The sequence below is a fragment of the Phyllostomus hastatus genome, unplaced genomic scaffold (assembly GCF_019186645.2).
Source record: "Phyllostomus hastatus isolate PE091 unplaced genomic scaffold, TTU_PhHast_1.1 phas_contig_86, whole genome shotgun sequence".
NCBI lineage: Eukaryota > Metazoa > Chordata > Mammalia > Chiroptera > Phyllostomidae > Phyllostomus > Phyllostomus hastatus.
In genome coordinates this window covers 19,449,851-19,471,731 of record NW_025333977.1, presented here as the reverse complement: position 1 = coordinate 19,471,731, position 21,881 = coordinate 19,449,851, and the positions used below count along the sequence as shown (strand labels likewise).

Sequence of the window (21,881 nt, the reverse complement as noted above, 5' to 3'; positions counted from 1 at the left end):
TATGATGTGCGACCTTTGGCCAGTCACATGCATTCTTTCAGTCTTAGCTTTCTCATTCATCAAATGAAAATACTACTTCATACTCTGCATAACGTTAAAGAAATGAATGAGGTCATGTGTGTGTGAAGCACTCGTTTTAAACTACAAGTTATATTAATAGAGAACTTTATTATTAGAAAACATGTTTCCTAGGTGTGTATATTTGCTAAGCCAAACAAGAGCCTGTAAAGCCAAAATGAGTGTGTTATCATTTCTGTTGGTCCAGCTATTGTAGCACTATTAGCCATTCATTCAATGAAGATTGATACAGGTACCATAAACATACCAAAATTGATAAAGAAAGGCACTTGTCCTCAAGGAACTCTCATCACTATGCAAAGGTGTATGATCCATACATTCTTATCTATTCTTAAAAAGAGACTCATAAGAATCAGAAAGGCAAATCATTTCTTCAGAAAAATGCACACACACGGACAACAGAATATTATATCCCCTGGTCGTGATATTCACTGGCCTCAGATTAGGAACTCCAGGTCTACGGCAGATGGTCCAGATGCAAAAATAAGTGTAGATGGACCTTCAGCCTGTCAGTGTTCTCTTACTGTGGGAAAGAGATACCAAAAGCACTAGTGCATCTTTGGGCTTCTGGAGGACTCCTGGAAAGAGCACCCATATGTTTGTGAGAGGCTCCTCCCAGGGCAGTGAGCAGCAGGCCACTGTTCCGTGTTCTGGTGGGAACTGGGAGCAGCATGGCTGCAAATAGTGGGAGTGGGTCACACCAGAAAACTTGTCAAGAGTATGAAAGCTCTGCTCTGGAAACACATATTAGCCACAGTTAAGTGATCTCTCTCCTCCTTTTGAAGGTGAGATTTTCAGTGTGCAAGTAAAATAACCTCTGCTAGCCTGGGTCAGCCTTACTCATTCCACCTATCCAACCCCTGATTCCTGGCCCCATTCACTGCTGCTGCCTCTGACTACTCTGCATCCTTTTTTTTCTCCCAGAGGAGAAGGAAAGATTGCTTTCCCCTCCGTATACCTTTTAAGCATAGATGTTTTTCTCCCTGGATCTATTCTTGACCTTCTCTCCATAATGTTCTTCTCATTCCTGCTGGTAAACACTCTCAAAACAAAGATTCTCCAACTATTATCCCAAACATGTTATTCCCAAGTAAGTACAATTCTAGCTCTGGCTTTATTTTTATCTTAATTTCTGATATGCATTGCAAATCGTTCTTGGTATATTTAGTCTTTGACTCTTGCCAGTGCTTCAAATACCAGGTGGCTCACATAGGACTCTCTCATCAATCAAACTCAGTTCTTTTTTTTCTTAAAACGTCAAAATCCTTGACTCCTCTCCATCTAATTTTCCCTTATGTTCAATAAGCTGTCAACACTTATTCCATACTGCAACTCTGTCACCTCTCCTATCCATCATCCTCTGGCCATTGCCACTGCCATAGTGACAGTTCTTTCCCTGGATACATTCTCAAGGACTCCACCAAGAGCTCTCAGCCATCCTCGGAACCTCAGGATATGGTCCTCTTCAACAGAACATATGCACAGCCTCCAGGTGAATTTTCTTGATGGGCTGTAATGAACAGTATTCCAGTGTTTGTAAAATCTCCAGATCTCCCTCATGTCTGCAGACTAATTTTGCAATATATCCCAGAATTTCCTTCTCTTGTTGCTGGATTGCATGATGCATTTTCTGGAACTCCTTCAACCTGGTTCCATATGTTCAATTCCTCACCACTCTTCAAGGTTCTGCTCCACTTCCATTTCCTTCGTGAATACCCTCCTGGCTCTTCAGTTCATCAATTTTCCCCTCTCTGAAATCTTGGCACATTTTATCTCTACCGTAGCACGTAACACTGGTCTCTTTTATTACAGACAATTCCCCTCATCTCTTTTTCTAGGCTTTTTAAAGGCACCGATGGAAATATGTTCACCTTTGTATATCTTAGGATAACCAGATACTCAGAATAAGCCCCTAATTCATTACACATAGTAGGTGCCAAATAAGTATTTGTGGAATTAATATAGCATGAGATGTAACGGCCCACATGGCTGTGTTAGAAGGAACAGCAAAAGTGACCGTTGCTTCTGAGTTCTGGAGGCTAATTTAATCTGAGCCCAAGGTAGTACCTCATTTCCATTTTTTATTCCTTTTGATAAAGTGTTTCCTTATTGAGTCTGAGACCATCTTTCCAGGCTGACAAAGTGGCGCTGTCACTAATGCTGGCATAATGCAACGGCTGGACATGGGATGCATTAACAAACAAAGTACACCACCTTGAAAAATCACAAAATGTGCTACCCAAATGTTACTGTATTAACATTAGTCTACAGAATGCCAGGGCCCCACCATTAATCATCATAACACATTCTAAAATGAGCTACTCTCACTTAGAGCATTACTTTGTAGATTCATTACTTTCAAGCTACTGAATGAAACACCTTTACATAAAAACGAGGGTCTGTAGTACCAGAAGAGTAGCTGACTGTGCTGTTGTGCTAGACAAGGCAGAAGTAGTTGAGCTGTAAATAGACCACCACTACTTCTTGTACTTCTCGTCCTTATTGCCAGTGGAAGAGTAGGTTGTGGGCATTGCGTGTATACCTACTGCTTTAGAATAGATACTTCATTGAAACAGGTCAGGGAAGTAAATCTTCTTGTAATTGAGGTCTGAGGAAACATAAAACTAAAAGCTAGCACAGTAAAAAACATGACCTTTTTAAAATGTCCTTAGTAGTTAATCTTATTTATAGAGATGGATTATTTCTAAATGCAACTTGCTTTGTTTTTGGTAACCCAATTATTATTATTTTAAAAAATGTTCAAATTGTGAGTTGAGAAAATGAGGGAGGTGTTCTTTAGCAGGAGAGAATAATGGCTGGAGAAAGTCTTTTCTCCAGTGGAACAGCCACAAGAAATAACTAAGGAGAAAAGCTTAATACTAAGAACATGTCTTGAAGCCCTCTGGCCTATTAATTCTCAGATTCTTGCATGTAAAAGACTAATAATTTTTAAAATTGAGGGAACCAATACAGGGCTGTTAAATTTTTATTTTACCAATTAAATGCATTGGGACAAGGCAAAAAAACTTAACAAAAATAATGTATCTTATAGTCCCATTAAATAACAAACACATCACTCACAGAAAATAATGAACATTTCAACAGGAAAATAAGACAGTCCTTTAAAGTGGATATACAGGTGTCTGAATTCATGAAGTTTTGCTACTTTTGTTTTTCTTCATGTTATAGCACTAAGTGCTTTGGAAAGCATTGTTCTAACTTCACTTAGCACTAGCTCACTCGGTGAAATTTAGAACAGACTGAAGTCTCCAGGACTTTGTTTCCTGACTTACTAAGAGAAAGGGTTAACCTAGAGCAGCAACCATGAAGTAGAGAAATTTGTCAAGGAATTTGCCACACACGCACACAAAAGAGTCATTACCTTCTGACACAATCTGTATGTTAACAATCTGTAATTGTGCAAATTTCCTCAATTCTGACATGCACATGCATGGTGTTGCTTCCAAGGCATAATTTTAACTTATCTGAAATTGGGATAAATCTTATAATCAATGTCCAAAGAAATCAGCTAGTCCTCAGAGAGACAAGCTGTGAACTTTTGGCTACTTGTTTATCGCATTGTTTCCTCAGTTGACTCATTTCCATTAGAGCTGCCTCCCACTGTCGAGTCTTTGCTTAAACTTGGATCCAGAATTGTTCCCAAAGGACTAAAAAGAAAAAGAACCACATATGCAGAAGAGAACAGAAAGGTAGGTGCAAATTTATTGTAAGTTATGCAAGTATTCGTCACTTGGGAAATGAACCAACTGATTTTCTTGTAAAACAACAACCAAATGTTTTACAAAGTTTCCAAGAATAGAAGACACAGGCAAGTAGATAAATTTGTGCCAGAGATAAATCTCTTGTCCTTGGCATATATGCAAAAGAACTTTCTGTTGGATGTCAAGCAGCACAATTAAAGGCAGAAGAATTTGACAAATCTCTCAAAATAAATCAGTGTTTTGAAGGCGGGAAAAGGTGAATGACCCATACATACTTTGTGAAAGACTACTGCTCAGGTACTAAACTGTCAAAGCTTCCTGATAAATTTGTGGAGGGCAGGGGTGTAGGGATGGACTAGTCTAATAATCAAATGGAAATGAAGAGAATACACCACAGGCAGATTTTGAAATGACTTAAGATTTTTTAATCATAAAGGTGTTAATAAAAAGCTTTGATCAGGAAATGCATAGGAAAAGTATCATGTCTTATGCATGACAAATGGTGGCTAAAAGTGAGTCAGAAGAGTTAAGAAGGGTTCTTTTTGGTTATTAAGGGCATAATATGCTAGTGTATGAATAAATATACTCCACTGTGCTTTTTTTAAAAAAAAGACCATACAATTTTTTTCTTCAAAATTAATCTTTCAAAAGTGCTGTTATTCAATTGAAGTGTGTCCTAAAACCAAGGCATCAGAACCAAAGAAATAAAAGACATAAGGAGGTTTAATTTTGTAATCTCAACATCTATTAAATTATGATATTGACTTAATCCTTTCATCTTTTCCTCTTCCTTTGGCCTTTCCCTCCAGCTATCTAGCCCCATGTGACTCTTCCCATACTCTCTTACGCTTTTCAATAAAATACATTTTTATGTTCTTTTTCCTGATTTACTGAATCAAGCAAAAAGGAAAGCTCACCAGGTTTCTCTCAAACAAGGAGGAAATAGAAAGATAAATGAAAGGTACATCACTATGGAGAAACAGTAACCTGTAGACATTTAACTTACCAGAAAAAATTATGAAAGACTTGGAAATGTCTTTCATAAGACATTATGAAAGATGCAAGATGATTACTAGGTGTCTTCTATGAAAAACTATGCATTATCTATTCTAGAACATGCCCTTCCAGGTTATAACCCTATATAGGTCTGGGGTCCCTCATTGTTTTTGAATATTACAACTCTCTAAGCCTCAGAAAAATTCTAGTGATGCAAATGATTCTTGTCCATAAAAATAATAGTATACATGTATGCCTGAATGCAATTGGTTACTGCTCTGTGGATATTGACCATTTTGCATCTATTAAGCAAATGTATTTCAGTATTCCTGATGGGTTTATATATATATTTATCTGCTTTTTGAATTTTCTCATGAATTGGTTAGAACATCTTACTGGCTGTCTCATTAGTGAGCTAAATAAAATCTTTTTATTTTGATATTTTTATATTTGTATTAGAATCATGATTATAACCTTTTAAAAACAATTATTCTTTACATTTTTAAATCTTTAAAATTAAAAGTTTTCTTTCAGGAGTACTTATTTTCATGGAATACTCAAATAGTCAGAGTAGAAAAGAACTGGAATATTAGTCTTTTCTTAATCACCATATAGTCCTTAATTATTGGTTTAATTGGTAACATACCAGTGGTACCCCAGAGTGACTTAGTAGAACTCTGTAGCTTGGAACTACTGATCACATAGCAGCTTGAGCTGAGCTGGCGATGTTATATGTCTAGAGTTCTTGGGAATTTTACAAGCATCCAAAAGGAAGTTTAGGATTGGAAGAGTTTATGGTGGCCTGTTCATTTAGGGACTAACCAATCCAGGAAATGTTGAAAAACAACCAAGGGAAGATACAGTGCTAAAACTCCCTAGAGTTTGTGAAGTGCTTTGGTATATATGAATACATTGTCTGCATTCCCCAGCCTCAAGAGGAGGTGCATTGGAAGGAAGAGATAAAATGTGACTTAGAAGATACCCTTTCTTTGGCAGTTCCTAAGGTTCCCAAGGAGCTTTGAAATTTTCCCAGTAACCTCCTTGGGACATGTCTAGTAAAAAGTAGGGGCTATAAAACTTTGAGAATGATACAGGGGGATCCAGCAAGATCCCTGAGCAGAGGGAAGGGACCCTGAAGCCAGGTTGCAACCAGGAACCAGCTAAACTGCCTGCATTTTCCAAAGGACAGTATTTTAAATGGGAGAAGGAGTTCCTGGCACAAGCTTTGAACTAATTTGGCAGAGGGTGGAGGGGTTATTTTGGGGGGTGTTTTAGAAGGAATGGATTCTGAGGCAGAAGCCTGCCATTATCCCCAAATTATGTAGCTTTTGAATAAAACACTCCTTTCCTTTTTCACCAAAACTCTGCCTCCAGAATTTATGAGTGGTGGGCAGCAGCGCCCCATCTCTGTTCACTTATAAGGATATTTCACAGCAAAGATAACCTCTTGAAAAGTTATTTTGACTCAATAAATAGAGACTGAATAAATGAATCTCCGGTTAAAACATTTCCCCTTATAGGCTATGAGAAATTTATAAACTTAAAAGCCAAAATACTTGATTACTCCGTGTCCTTCAAAAAGGTAGAAAAATGTGGTCCAACAGCACTTTCTGTGATGACAGAAATATTACGTATATGTACCTGTCATTTGTGGTTATCAGGTACTTGTTATGTGGCTACAGCAAGTGAGAAACAAGAATTTAAATTTCATTTAAATTTAATTAATGTAAATAGCTACATATGATTAGTGGTGAGCATAGTTGACAGTGCAGGGCTAGAGGCAGGCTAAACCGATCTACTCTTCCTAACATTGGTTCTTGACCAAACAGCCCATAATACAAGTGTTTAAAACAAAAACAGAAAAATTAGTAGCATGAACCCCACAAAAAGATGCCTCTTTACCTAATGTGTTTTATTTAGAACCATACTCCCTTTCTTTAGAAGATCTCAACTGAGAAATAGGCTCTATTTGGGATTCTGAAGCTGGTTGAAGCTGGTGACTACTGGGGAAAAGAAAACTAATGCTGACAGGACCAGTAAGCAGGTGGGTCCCCATCCCTCCTGGAAGCGTGATTTGAGCTTTCCATAAGATGGTGATGCATTTTTCTGTTTGGCACAATCCAGGAGCCTCTACGCTTGCCAGTGAATGATTTCCTTTGGAATACTGTCAGGAGAGCTAAATAACTGACACACAAGTCTCAAGGCAAAACTCAGTGAGTAGTTTCAGAGGGCCCTGTTAAAAAGTCATCATCAATCAAGGTCATGTGTAGCCCAAGGCCATTTTGGAACTCAGCCAGGCATTAATGGTTTTAGCTTACCCATTAATGTTGTAAGAAATCTCTTCCCCAGCCTGTGTGCTTGGGTGTTTATAAAATTGTAGCATGTTCCTGTTGGAAACACCTGTCTGGAATCTGTCATTTTCAAGGTAAGGAAACAGTCATTTGTACTGAACAATTTCTTGTATACAAAGGATGTTTAATCAGCTATGATAGATGCTAAAACTGATAAAATTCAAATATGGATGCAATACCTGGAATTGTATTCATTCACTTATTCAGTCAATAAATACTTGTTTTTGCCAACCACATGTCAGGCCCTAGGGATACAGAGAGAACAGGACGACAGAAGATACACGCCTTTCTGGTATTTTCCTTCATGTGCTGGGTCTACCTTGTTCAAAGAGATACCCAGCTTTTTATCCAGAGATTTAAAAGTACTGGATTTTCTAACCTTTTAATATTAAAATGGCACTTGTATGATAAAGTTTTAAAAATTTGGCCATGTCCCTGAAAATCTAAAAATACCTAGATGTTAATGCTGTTTCTCAATTATTTTTCTAATGCAAGGAGTAGTAGCCTGAATGGAGTGATATCCTGACTCACCCTCCATTCATTTACTAATGCTTGGGTATATCCTGAAGGGCTGGAAAATGAGGTAAGATATTCAGGAGGTTATTTAGTGTATAAACCTAAGGAAAAAACTCTCACAGAATGACTTTTAGAGTATTCAAGGCCAGTTTTAAACTTGTCTTGATACTGCATAGTGAGAACTGTAAATACACTATTGTAAAATAATATTAGGGTGTTGACCATACACACCAAAGTGTATTAACCCCAGCTACTCAGTATTTATATCAATCCTTACATTACACTGCGTGCGGATTGTATTTACTGTGTTTCTGTCTTGTCTTTCTTTCGTTTTTGGATTCTGTCTCTCCACACTCTGCATCCCTCACAGCTGTTGCTGTTTTGTTCTTTGGCTTAACCTCTTCCCTGATTTTACAAAATCGTGCATGAGTTTGAGGACGTCCTGAAACTCTCCTGAGATGAAATAGATAGCACACTCTGTGTCAATGTCTACTGAGACCCCAAATCTATTTTCTTACATTAGCTAATAAGTATAATATTTTTGAGATCTGAGTGCTCTTTTAGTAAGACGGTTCAGGCTCAAGGGATTCTGACACTAAGGTAAATCAGAAAGGATATTAATATTAGGTCTAATCCTGTGAATTGCCATTTTTGTACATCAAAGGGATCAAATACCAACTTCCTATGCTTCAATCTACTACTTACTGAGCTTTTAGGGTCTGTCAGGCTGAAGAATAGAACTCTCATACGCTGTTTTTGCTCACTTATATTTCATACAGTTGTTTCAATGTTTTGTTTGCGAAGACACACTATCTCATATTTTAAACATGCACACTAATTTAGAAATTTGGAAAAAGTTATATCATGATTTTATCTTAGAATTCTTTTTTTCACCTTGTTTAGAAATTCTAGAAGCTGACAGAAGAAACTCCCTAAGTGATAAAAATACCAACCTAAATTAAATGGCTTTCTTTAAAAGACAAAAAAAAACACACACAAAATATTCGTGGCCCACCCTTACTATACCCTGGGGAAATGAGGCTACATACCTTATTTTTTACATGGTGTTTTGCAGGACTAAGTGAAAGTGAGAAAGAATGTGTCAAAAATAATTGTATGGCTTTTAAAAAAATGCTCCTATAAACTTAAAACACAAAATCTACTCCTGCTGTCTTAGTGCTACCCTAAAAATATCTACCTGCTAAAACTCTACTCATAAACCTGCCACACCCATTGTGATAGGGGATTTCTGAAAGAAACTTTGGCTTCCTCTTCCTGTTCATCACTGTGAATGACTGAAAAGATCACTTGTAATTTTTTGCAAAGTGTAGGCAATCAGGAAAAACATAAGTAGATACACAAGGACCTATGAAAGTATTCTGGTTACATTTTCTTGTAATTTTCAGAGCCACATTTATGACACAGTGATGCCCTTAGGAAGTGTGTCGAAAGATAAGTCAAAGAAATCATTTTGGGGTGGTGAACATACAATGCAACACACGAATGATGAGATGATTATAGAACTATACACCTGAAGCCTATATATTTTTATTAGCCAATGTCACCCCAATAAATTCAATCAAAATGTAAATCAAAACCACAATGAGGGTGAAAAAGGTTAAGAGATTAAGTAGTACAAATTGGCAGTTTACAAAATAGTCATGAGCTTGTAAAGTACAGCACAGGGAATATAATCAATAATATTGTATTACCGTGAATGATGTCAGGTGGGTTCTAGACTTGTAACCTATGAAGTCATGTCAGGGAGGTCACTTCATAAATTACATAAATATCTAACTACTATGCTGTCCAGCTGAAACTAATATAATATTAATGTCAGCTGCAATTGAAAAATGAAAATTTAAATAAAAATAAAATCTTTAAAAAAAGGAAATCAGCCAGCATTAATGTTGGATAGGGAAAAAAGGAAGATATATATGTTTCCACAGGCAAAGTTAAACCAATCCAAATAGAATCAACGGCTCTTATTTTCATAGAACTGGAGAGAAATGGGTTTAATTACTTTCTCCTGAATCTCTTCCAAGTTCAACAGTGTTCATTGACAGGAAATTGCCCATTATTGTCCTTTATCAAGCTCCTTATAGCAGCTTAAGGCTTTTCCCGTCATTGGACAGGTAAATGGGAGGAACAGTTTATGGATCTCATATTGTGAGCACCAGAACTCACGGCCTGGCCGGCACACCATTAAGGTGCATTGCTCTCCTCCGTGAAGGATCTCAGAAGAGTCATGGGAAAGTGCAGGCAAGGATGTCCTCTTTTCATTTTGTTATCTTGGAGGCTGCTTCTCACAAATCTTAATTGTCAAAACTTAAAGCTGGTTGTGTCACAGAAATTTCAAAGAATATATTTATGACCTCAAGATATGTGTCAGAGTCTATCTTAGAGACAAGAATGTCTATGAGTAAATTGAATAAAATTTAAACAGTTCTTTCAACCTGTTTTTTTTTTTAAGATTTTATTTATTTATTTTTTAGAAAGAAAAGAGAGGAGGGAGAAAGAGAAACATCCATGTAATGTCAATCAGCTGCCCCTTGAACACTCCCAACCAGGGGCGTGGCCTACAACCCGGGCATGTGCCCCAGCCAGGAATGCCCCCGGGGACCTTTCAGTTTGCAGGGTGATACCCAAACAACTGAACCATACCAGTCAGGGAGTCTGCGTGTGAGTGGCTGGAGCTTGAAGCAGGGAATTGTTGATAAAATTCAGGAAGTTGATAGGAATATCTAAGTTCCAAAATAGCAAAAAAAGAAATTTTTCCCCTAAAAAATATATTCTTTGACCCCAATTTTCCCCCCAGGAACCAACTAATTCATGGAATTCTAGAGTTTAAATAATATAATGACCCGGCACTTAAGACAGTACAAATTATTGTTGATCTTTAAAACAAGCCAGAAGGTAAGTGAAAGTATTGTGTAGGTTAGGAAAATGAAACTAGTAAGTTTATAATATTTTACGATGGGCATATGTTTACTAAGGAATAAAAAGGGGATCTGAACTTTTGTCTGTAGGCTTCAAATCCTTCACCCTGTTTGCCATGCCATGCAGCTTCTGTTGGGCAGGAGTTCCCTATACCAGACTGACTCTGAGGAAACTCTCTGTGGGTGTGTGAGATGCACACACAAAGTTGGCCATCTCAGTTTTAGATTGGCGTCCTTACTGGCAAAGTATTTTTAATATTGTTTTTTTTTTATTATTTTATTTATTTATTTTCTAGAGAGGGAAGGGAGGGAGAAAGAGAGAGAGAGAGAAACATCAATGTGCGGTTGCTGGGGGTCATGGCCTACAACCTAGGCATGTACCCTGACTGGGAATCGAACCTGCGACACTTTGGTTCGCAGCCCACGCTCAATCCACTGAGCTATGCCAGCCAGGGCTGTATTTTTAATGTTTTGATGACATCTAATTCTCTTTAACATATGGCTTCTATTTCTGACAAACAATGGTATATCAGTTTTTAAACATAAAGTATATTAATTGAGATCCTAACCTGCTATGTATATAATGCATTATAAAACAAACTTTTTAACTAAAAAAAGTGTAATAGGCAAATCATTCCAGACACACAAAAAGGCATGCAGTGAAGATTCTCTTTCCCACACACTCTTTTGTTCCCTAGTCAGCCAATTTCGCTTTGGTGGAATCAATTAATGTTATCTTCCAGAGATATCTTGATATGCAATACACTGGCAAATCTTTTAATTAAAAATAAAAGATTAAGTAAAAATCCTTATTAATCTTTTCTTTAATGGTTCCTGTGTCTTTGTCACAGTTAAGCCTTCTCTGTTTCAACACTATATGTATGTGTATATAATACACATAAAAATTGTATAAGTATTATACATACATATATGCATGATATATATCATATATACATATGTATATACACATGTAAATATTTATATATGAAACACACAACATACTTATGGACATATATTTTTTAATTCTCATGTTTGCTCCCTGGAATTTTAAAGTTTCATTTTCAGGTTTAAAGTTTGATCTATCTGAAATTTATTTTGATTTGAACTACAAAGTAATCATCTTCTTTATAGGTACTGAAAAATGTCTCTTACTCCATTGATTTTACATGCCAAATTTTATCATATACTAAATTATATTTTTCACCACCCTAATCTGATTGCTGTACCTTTTATTGCTCTTTAGTATCTCATCACTAATTTTTACCCAGAATTTTACTTGCTGTCTGCCTCTTTTTTTCTACATAACTCTCTAAAATAGCTTGTATAATTTTCAAAAGTTGCTATTTTTGCCCTGGCTGGCGTAGCTCAATGGATTGAGCACAGGCTGCGAACCAAAGTGTCGCAGGTTCGATTCCCAGCCAGGGCACATGCCTAGGTTGCAGGCCATAACCCCCAGCAACCGCACATTGATGTTTCTCTCTATCTCCCTCCCTTCCCTCTCTAAAAATAAATAAAATCTTTTAAAAAAGTTGCTATTTTTATTGAAATTGCAATTAATATATACAATAATACAGGAAGAACTGGTATGTTTAGGATGTTGAATATTCCTTTCTAAAACTAAGTTACCAATTTCCCCTTATTCTACTCTTTTCTCCTAATTGTCTTATAATAACAGAAATGGTTTTTACAGTTTGTTTCAACCAACATCTAAATAAACTATAGGCATTGTACTTTGTTAATGTCTCTCAAATCTCTTTTAAGCCATCTGTCTCCCTGCCTCCCTGACTTTTATTTCTACATTTATTTGTGGAAAGTGAATCGGTTGTCCTGTGGAGTTTCCCACCATCTGGATTGTGCTGATTGTACTCCCATGGTGTGTTTAGCATGTTCATCTGTCCTTATTTCAGAAAGAATGCTACATAGGAAATGAACTATTCTAGTCTTTTCGTGTGTGTTTGTCTCAGAAGCATTTCAATTTCACTGGTGTAGATCTTCCTTATTTCTTTTTGTGTATGTCCTAGGGTTTTTAATGATATACCCTCCATGGAGGGCAGTTTAGGAATACTTATCAAAATTACAAGTACTTGTGTCTTTTGACTTAGCAATTTAATACCTAGGAATTTATCCTGCAGAGATAATTGCACACCTATCAAATGATGCATTTCTGAAATTACTCATGGCCTCATTATTCATAATAGCAAAAGGTTGCAATAATGTAAATTCTTAGTAGAACACTAACTAGGTAAATTGTGACATATCCATATAGTGAAATGCTGTACATCTGAATTTTAAAAGATGTGGAAGCTCCTCATGTAATATTAGGAAATAGTTTCTAAGACATGCTACTAAATGAAGCAATGAGGTTGCAAATCAAAGTGTATAGAATGTATAGTATGTTATAATTTCTGTAAGAAAAGGGAAAATTCATGAGGTCTGTGCAGAAAGTATCTAATATAAAAAATGGAGACATTTATTGAAGAAGATACGAGAAACATTGTACACAGGATAATGAAGCCACAATTTCCTTCAAAGTAAGTACCTTGGGACCTCACACAGTTCTCCCAGTCACCATCAGCTGCCCTGTTATATTTTCCTGAATCTCAGTGATGGTCTGAAATCTCTTTCCTTTCAAAGATGATTTTAGTTTTAGAAAAAGTCAGAAGTCACAGAGCACAAAATCTAGGCTGTAGGGGGACTGAGGCACCTGGGTGATTTGATGTTTTGCCAAAAAACTGCATGAGACGTGATGCGTGAGCAGGTGTGTTGTCATGATGAAGCTGCCAATCACCAGTTGCTCACAGCTTCGGCCTTCTGAATCATTTTAATAGTTTCCATGGATGAATGTTCAAGCTTAATGCAAAATCTGATGCAGATTTGTCGCTCTACTCGCTCAGTCATTTTGGATGCAATGGCCACACAGTACACATGGTCAGTCAACGGCATCTACCATCCCCACTGATTAGTACAGTGAAGTTGTCATTGTTCACACATGTGCATTCCAGTCCACTCTCTTTGGCTACATCAATGTCATGCAAACCATTCTCATTATATTAACAATGGCTGGATATTTTTCCAGACAGACCTTACATAAGTGAAATCATATGATATTTGTCTTTCTCTCACTGGCTTATTTCACTTAGCATAATCATCTCCAGGTTCATTTGTGCTGTTGTGAAAGGTAAGATTAATGTAGTTTAAAAGACACATAATAAATCATCATAGGTTTGTTTTTGTTTTTAACACACAAGTCAGATTTTCTAGCCCTCAATAATTCTGAATTGGGCAATATATAACTTAACTTATGATTACTTATTAAGAAATATTTTGTGGGTTTGTGACCTTATCACACAGAACATGGCTACATGTCATATTTCAAAATTACTTTCTTTGGCATAATTATGTTAACGGAGTGAAATTATGTTCACGTTTGAATCTGCATGGCAGTCATCGGCACCATCTGCTGAAGGCTCTTCTCGGTGTCTGTGGTAAGACGGCTCTCTGAGATCAATTTTCTTTCTGGTTGTAGTTTTCTTTGCTGTTCCTCACTTTTAAGCCCTGAAAATGGATGGCATTTTAAAAGTCTTCAAGTGGTTTTTTTAGCAATCAAGCTCCTAGACAACAAAAGGTGTCCTCAGGGTAGTGAGTTATTTTAAGATTGAGAATCCGGTATGATTAGACAGTGCATGTGTAGCCTCTAAGGATCATTAAAATTATTAATATGAGGCAAAAGTCCTAGACTAAAGGGATTCTGGGAGAGCATAATTCACTTCAGAATGACATGACTTTAAAATATTTTTATAACCCATTATTTAAAAGGGAGACAATAAAGTGATTTCTCTAAATCAGCACTTCTCAGTGTGTGGTCTGGAGATTTCTGCATCAGAATTCCCGAAGAGATGGTGAATATGCAGGTTGGGGGCTATATCACCAGCACCCTGAATCAGAAATTCTAGACATGGCCCAAGTTGCTCATATTAAAAGATATTTTGTGTGATTGTAAGATGCAATCAAGTGTGAACACTGAGTTGGTAGGATACCAATTAGGGTATGCCTGTCAGTAAACATGAGGTTAAAGCAGGGCAGTGACAGTTTGAGACAAGCAGGGACGTAGAACTAATTACAAACAAGGCACTTTACAAGTTAGCTCACTTATTCTTGTACAATCCAGTGTCTGTGATATTTAGATTTGTTTCTAGGATTACTGTTTAATACCTACCTCCTCCGAACCCCACGAGGGTAGGAAGCACATCCATCCCACTCAGAGCTCTCTGGGCCTAGCCTATTGCTTGGCCTATGAATGCCCTCAATATTTGCTGAGTGAATGATTCAGGTATGTTATCTCCACCTACAGATGAGCAAACAGAGACTCAGAGATAGTGGATAGCCTAAGACCACACAGTTTATAGTGAGCAGGGAGTTAGTCAGAGCTGGACCCCAAGCCCAGGCTTCTACCCCCAGCACCCTTTCCTTGCCATGGACCACTAAGTTTGCTTTCAGTGGAGACCTATATGCATATTGCCTGTTAAACACTCAAATCTTCAGAAAGCCCTGTAATGGACTTTGTTTAGAAAATGAAATATGTAATTGGCTATTCTAGATTGTGGTAAATATTCTGTAAAAAAATAAATCAGCAAAAGGAGATAACGGAATGAAGGGATGGGAAGGAACATTGTGATTTTAAATAAAAAGATTATGGGGTTAATTTCCAAATATATAAAAAAAAACTTATACAACTCAACAGCAGAAAGACAAATAATCCAATTAAAAAATGGGCAAAGAGCCCTGGCTGCTGTGGCTCAGTGGATTGAGTGCAGGCCTACAAACCAAAGGTTTGCCAGTTCAATTCCCAGTCAGAGCACAAGCCTGGGTTGCAGGGCAGGTCCCCTATAGGTGGCATATGAGAGGCAACCACGCATTGATGTTTCTCTCTCTTTCTCCATCCCTTCCCCTCTCTCTAAAAATAAATAAATAAAATATTTTTTAAAATGGGCAAATAACCAGAATAGACATTTCTCTGAAGAGGATATATAGATGATGGCCAATTGACATATGAAAAGATGCTCCACATCACTGTCACTAATCATCAGAGAGATGCAAAGGAAAAGCACAGTGAGATATCACTTCACACCTGCCAGAATGGCCATAATCAATAAATCAACAAACAACAAGTGCTGTTGAGGATGTGGAGAAAAGGGAACCCTAATGCACTATTGGTGGGAAGGCATAGTGGGGCAGCCACTATGTAAAATAGTATGGAGTTTCCTCAAAAAAATAAAAATGAAACTGCCTTTTGACCCAGTAATTCCAGGAATATATCTTAAGAAGCCCAAAAACGATGTCCTGATCAGAAAGAATATATGCCCTTCTATGTTCACAGCAGCATCATTTACAATAGCCAAGGTCTGGAAACAGCCTAATTGCCCATCAATAGATGAATGGATAAAAAAGCTGTGGTACATTTACACAGTGGAATTCTATGAGGCTATAAAAAAGAAGGAACTCTTACCCTTTGTGACAGCAAGGATGGATACATGGACCTGGAGAACATTATGCTAAGCAAAATAAGTCAGTCAGAGAAAGACAAACACCATGTGTTCTCACTCATATGTGGAATCTAATGATCAAAACAAGCTGACAAACAAAACAAACCCAGAGACATGGATACATGGAACAGACTGACAGATCTCAGCGGGGGCAGGGTGCAGGCGGGTTTGCGGGGGGAGAGGGAAGCAGCGGGAGGGAGGGGGGGAAGGGACAAAGTGGGGGAAGGGGACAAAAGAGGGGAAACTGGGGATATCTGTAATAGTGTCAACAATAAAAAAACAAAATAAAAATAAAAAATGAATACAAAGATTAGGGAGGTTTCACTACATAGGTGATTTTTGAACGAAGGCTTCAAGGAAGAAACAAGCCACTGATAATTGGGGTCAGAGGCCAGGGCTTAGCAAAGCAAATGCCTGAGGAGGGAGTGTATCTGTTTAGTCCAAAGATCAGCAAGAATCCGACACAGATGTAATGGAGAGGATGAGAAGGATAGTGGGTGAAAGCTTGGTCAGAGTGAGTAGAGGAAGAACAGGAAGAGAGGATTTAGAAACTGAGCCAAGACAATTCTTGAGGAACAGAGAAATCAGGAGTAGCCAAGAGAAACGAGTAGCCAAGACAGGGTTTTCTTTGCTTCTTTCAGGCAAAAGAAAGAGGATGCGTATTTCCTGGTAGTGATGCTCCAGGAAAGAAGGACATTGAAAAGTGAGTGGTGTTGTGAGGAGAGGGTGAGAACCTGAGCACAGGTGAGGGCTGGCCTTAGACAGAAGCAGATGATTAACTTATAGAAAAAGGAGAAAAGTCAAAGTGGATGGGTGCAGGTGCTTTTAGGTGGGGGCCTATGGTAGTGGGAGGCTGTGGAAATTTTCTGATGGATTTCCTTTTTCTCTATGAAATAGGATGCAAGGTCATTAGCTGAGAACAAGTCTGGGAGCAAGTGCTAGAGAACCTGCCTTAAGAATATTTTTCACTGCATCCTACTTATATATATATATATGCACTGTACTTGGTAGTTCTGCTTAACATATGGAAATATCTTAGGTACATACTCTTGCCAAATCAGTATTACTCATCTTTGGTTAGAATTAGCTTGGAAAGTAAACTGCACAAGTAATGAATTTTGAAATATAAATTAATACACAGTGAAAACCTCCTCTGCTCCAATTTGTATTACAAATTTATTCTCTCAAAATTAGTTCATGTTCTGAATGTCACTGAGAAGTTTAGTGGATCGCAGATGTGCCCCCCAGAATTGGGTTTCCAACCATAATTTAATTGAAAGGGTCATAACTAAGTTTCACCATATGGGGCTGCCAGATGTAATCAATGCAATGTAAGTTTGAGGAAGACATTATTGAGTGTGTCAAAACACATTTTATAAGCAATAAGAGCTATTATTTATGCAACAGAAATCACTCTAATGTATTATGAAATTAGAACATCAGTGGAATATACAACTGTTTGAGGGTTAATATAGAATGAGTAATTCTGGTTGAATGATAACATACTATTTAAAGACATACATGAGTCACATAATAAAGGCATTATCCATCACTCCTTCACCCCACTACATCAATAAAACCTGTAAGGCTAATATGGCTTAAAGTTCTAACACAAATATAGTCGGAGATACATTTGAAAACTGATACAGTTGGGAATTTAGTTTTATTAACAAAGAATGTGGGCAAATTTCTCAGCCATAAAGTTTTTAACCTGAGGCCAATTGATGGTTTAACACACCAAAACTGCCATCACCAAACTTTTGGCTTGTTATCTGGACTCTTCAAGTCTCAAAGCTGTTGAAATTCAGTGGTGGTCTTGCAATGGATAAACTTTATAACAAAACCAGTGATCCCAGAAGTCAATTAGAATGTCTGAAGTCAGTCTCAGAACAAAAGATCACACCTGAATAAACCGTATAAGAGGCACTGTTTACTCCCCGTCTAGGTCAGGTTGAAAAAGGCTCTTGTACAAGCAAAACTGTGCATCAGGAGTAGCTGTGGTGCTGGAATTGAATCCTGCTCAAACACAGAGGTATACATTCCACGTGCCACCAAACAATGTGCACTCCAAAACTGAAGATCTGAGACTACCCCCCAAGAGGATAATCATCTGGTCTTACTGTCCTCTGATAGTAAGTGATTTGCAGAATTGTGAGGAATGAATCTTAAGTGTTAATGCCTTAAATCCCCATGATGTGGAACTCATCTCCCTTACATAATCTGGACACATGTGAAACCATGAAGGAAAGGCAAATCCATATTTTGAGTTATGTGAACTTTGGCCAGATTAGAAAAATTCAGGAGAGCTATTTCACTAAATTATCCATAGGGTTTCAGCAGGTTAAGACCACACACACACACACACACACACACACACACACACACACTTGGAGCCAGGCTACCAGAACTGAGGAAACTCCTGTTGACAGCTCATGAATCTAAGCTGAAGCAGGATGTTCAACTCAGGGACATAGTGTGAGAATATCGGAGTTTCTCTGCTCAGCTGCCTCCCACTGTCTTGTGCCTGGACAGCATGTGGTACGCAGAGTTCCAAAGCCAGGCAGGCATATCTTCTCTTGACATTAGTTACCAGCCAGAGGCTGGCACTTCTCCTACCAGAATCATTGAACTTTGGTAAGATCCAATTGATGGCACCACACAGAGAACTGATGTGAGCAGCCAGCTGAACCACAAAGACACAGGCAGCAAGACTAATTTAAGCTTGCTAGTGAAGCAGAATTTAAGTAGATTCTAAAACAATCCCCAAGGCATAGTGAATGTGAGAACATTAATGTGTACTTTTAAAGAGCAGCCTGTAAGTGGTCTTTCCCTGATGGATGGGCATTAAGTGTTTACAGAGAAATAGTAAGAGGGGGCCTCGAGGGTGCTGGGCTTCCAGGCCAATTCTGTTGTACTCTTGCTACAATTTTTAGAGGCTGAGTTACCACCATCACTATTTAGAATGAAATTCTTAGCCTTTGGCACCTGAATACGTCTGTTACTCTTTCAAAACTCACCTCATTGAAAGGTGTCCCCCAAAAGTCATTTCCATTTGTGTATGAATGGTTCTCAGTGCAGTCTCTTGCCTAGAAGATTCTCAACAAATGTTTGTCACAAAATAAAAAAAAAAAACAGAGAGAAGTAGCTACAATTATGGAATACAAATGAAAACTGGATTAAGAATGGGAAGACTTGGCTGCGAACCAAAGTTTTGCAGGTTCGATTCCCAGTCAGGGTGCATGCCTGGGTTGCAGGCCATGGCCCCCAGCAACCGCACATTGATGTCTCCCTCCCTTCCCTCTCTAAAAATAGATAAATAAAATCTTAAAAAAAAGAATGGGAAGACTTAAACTTGAGTTCCAACTCCACCACTCACTAAATGACAAACTTTTGCTGGAATTCTGGTTCTAAGTCTCTGAGATGGTAATAATAATACCTTCTCCATTCTCCTTGTGAATAGTTACGAGAATGCAGGGGGCATAGGAATCTCACTCCTGGCTCTGTAATGCCTTGGGCAAATTGCTGGCTGGCATCTATTTCCAGGGTCAAATGTGGATCATAAAAACTTCCCTATCTCTTCTTAGGCTTGTTTTATCAGGGGCCACTCAAACATCAGAAAGTGTTATGGCTTTTTTATTTATTTTAAAAAATATTTTAAGTTTTAATTCTGAAAAACCTTTAGACTTACCAAAAGGTTAAAAAATGTATGTTATTTACCCTTCATCTGGTTTCCCTGAGTGTTGACATCTTAACTACACTTGATACAGAATTATAAAAATCAATATATTAACATTGATCTAATATTATTAACTGATCTATAGGCCTTATTCAAATTTTTCCAGTTCTTCCACTAATGCCCCTTTCTGGTCCTGCATTCTATCCAGGGTCCCACACTACATTCAGTTGTCACGTCTCCTTAGTCTCCTACAATGTTAAAAAAAAAATCTTGTGGGTAGATACATTAAGACTATGCAAATATCCTGTTTCTCATTATACTTTTGGCTACTAATTTTAACATCCCTTGATTATTCTCACCTGCAACAATTAACATCATGTTTACTAAATGGTGATTCTTCTTGCATCATTCTTTCTATATTCATCAATTGGAATTCTACTGTAAGGAAGAGCTATCCTTTCTCTCTCATTTATCTATGTATGAAAATTATTTGTTTGAATAAGCATGAACACATAGGTATTTAATTTATTCTATGAGTTATCGTCAGTTGTTTTATTTTTCAAATTGTTCTAGATTTGCTGACCTTTTTAGATGGTTCAACTCACATAGATCAACGTCTTGCTAAATAAATCAATCCTCCCTCCCCACCACCCTGGCCTGCAAGAAATGCCTGTTTGGATGTGTGGCATATGAGAAAAAATTAAAATGTACAGCCGAGAAGAAAAAATGTCCGGGGGATCAAGGGCACAGGATACTGGATTCAGACACCAGCAGCTCTAAATGAAGACAAAGGACCTATAAGGAGACAGAAGTGCAGGATACTGAATACCCCAGGCACTTGTACTCTGGCTGGAGATTTGGCCATCTGGTAACTGGCAAGGGTATTTAGGGATCTGTATATTTCTGGTTAATTTGAATATAGAGAGGCCAGTGAGAAGTATGAATTTAATAACTATGTTGTGTGTGTGAGAGAGAGAGAGAGGGAGGGAGGGAGAGGGATAGAGATCATTAGCATTTAGGCTACTTTAATGAGCGAGAACTTCTAAAAACACATAAAATCAATCTTGAGTATGATTCGTATAACGCATATCCCTGTGCAACAGACAGATGATCATGTTTGTTCATCAAATCGCTTATGAATTCATCACACAGACTCATACTTTGAATGTTTAATATATCCCTAGCACTGTGCAAATACCACAGATGTGAGCAACAATTAAACACTGTCTTTAGTGGTCTTGCAGTATGGTAGAACTGAGTTCTTTTCAAACAGCTGGAATGTTGCAGGTGGTCTTAGAAAATGCCTTGGGCTTCATCAGTAAAGGATGGCAAGGTGGTCTTTGATCTTTAAGATTGTTTCCAGGGCTAAGGTCATTTGATAATGATTTACTAACTTGACTATTTAAAAATTGCTGTTTAATATGTCTTTCTCTCAAACTATCCTAATCAGTAATAGGTGCACTTTTCTCTTTAATAAATCGCTTTGGAGCTGCTTAAATATTGAGTCTCACAGAGGGGATTCCCTACAGGTAGAAAAACTCATTTACATACAGTTTCCAACTCTATATTTCACACAGTGACTTAGGCTCATGATATAATGAAGAGTCAGTTGAGATTCAAAATACATTATTATTATTTTTTATTGTATATCTCCCCAGGAAAACATAGCACTATTGAGTGTCTATTATATCCTATGGCGAACTTCAATCTTAGGTCACAGCGTTAAGAGCTCCTGGTTTTGGTCCTATATGCTCTCTTTGAAATGACCTATCAGAATACATTATATTTGAAGTTGGAGGTAGAGAGTTGGTTGCATATTATAGTTACTTGGGTTTTTTTTTTAGTCTTCTTTTGATTAATGGAAATCAAGTAGCTAATCTAAATAATTGTAGTGGCAGATAATTGCTTTCACTGCTATGACAGCATATTAATGACAAGGGGAATGTGCTTGTCTCTACATCTTCCAAAATAATAAAGATGCCTTATTTTATGACTGATGGACAGATATCCTTACTAGGAAGTTTAATTAAGAGAATAATTTTGGAAAATCAGTAATACCT

The 21,881-nt window shown here is 37.6% G+C and overlaps 1 protein-coding gene and 1 non-coding gene across 3 annotated transcripts in view; both read right to left on the bottom strand.

Annotated features, from left to right (window-relative positions):
• The window catches only part of SERPINI1 (serpin family I member 1), a 75,659-nt gene that overhangs the window by 30,455 nt on the left and 23,323 nt on the right, over nt 1–21,881 (bottom strand). The window lies entirely within an intron of this gene.
• On the bottom strand, nt 21,464–21,590 carry LOC123827629. The gene has a single exon (XR_006787287.1). It is a non-coding gene; the product is annotated as a small nucleolar RNA SNORA25 (small nucleolar RNA).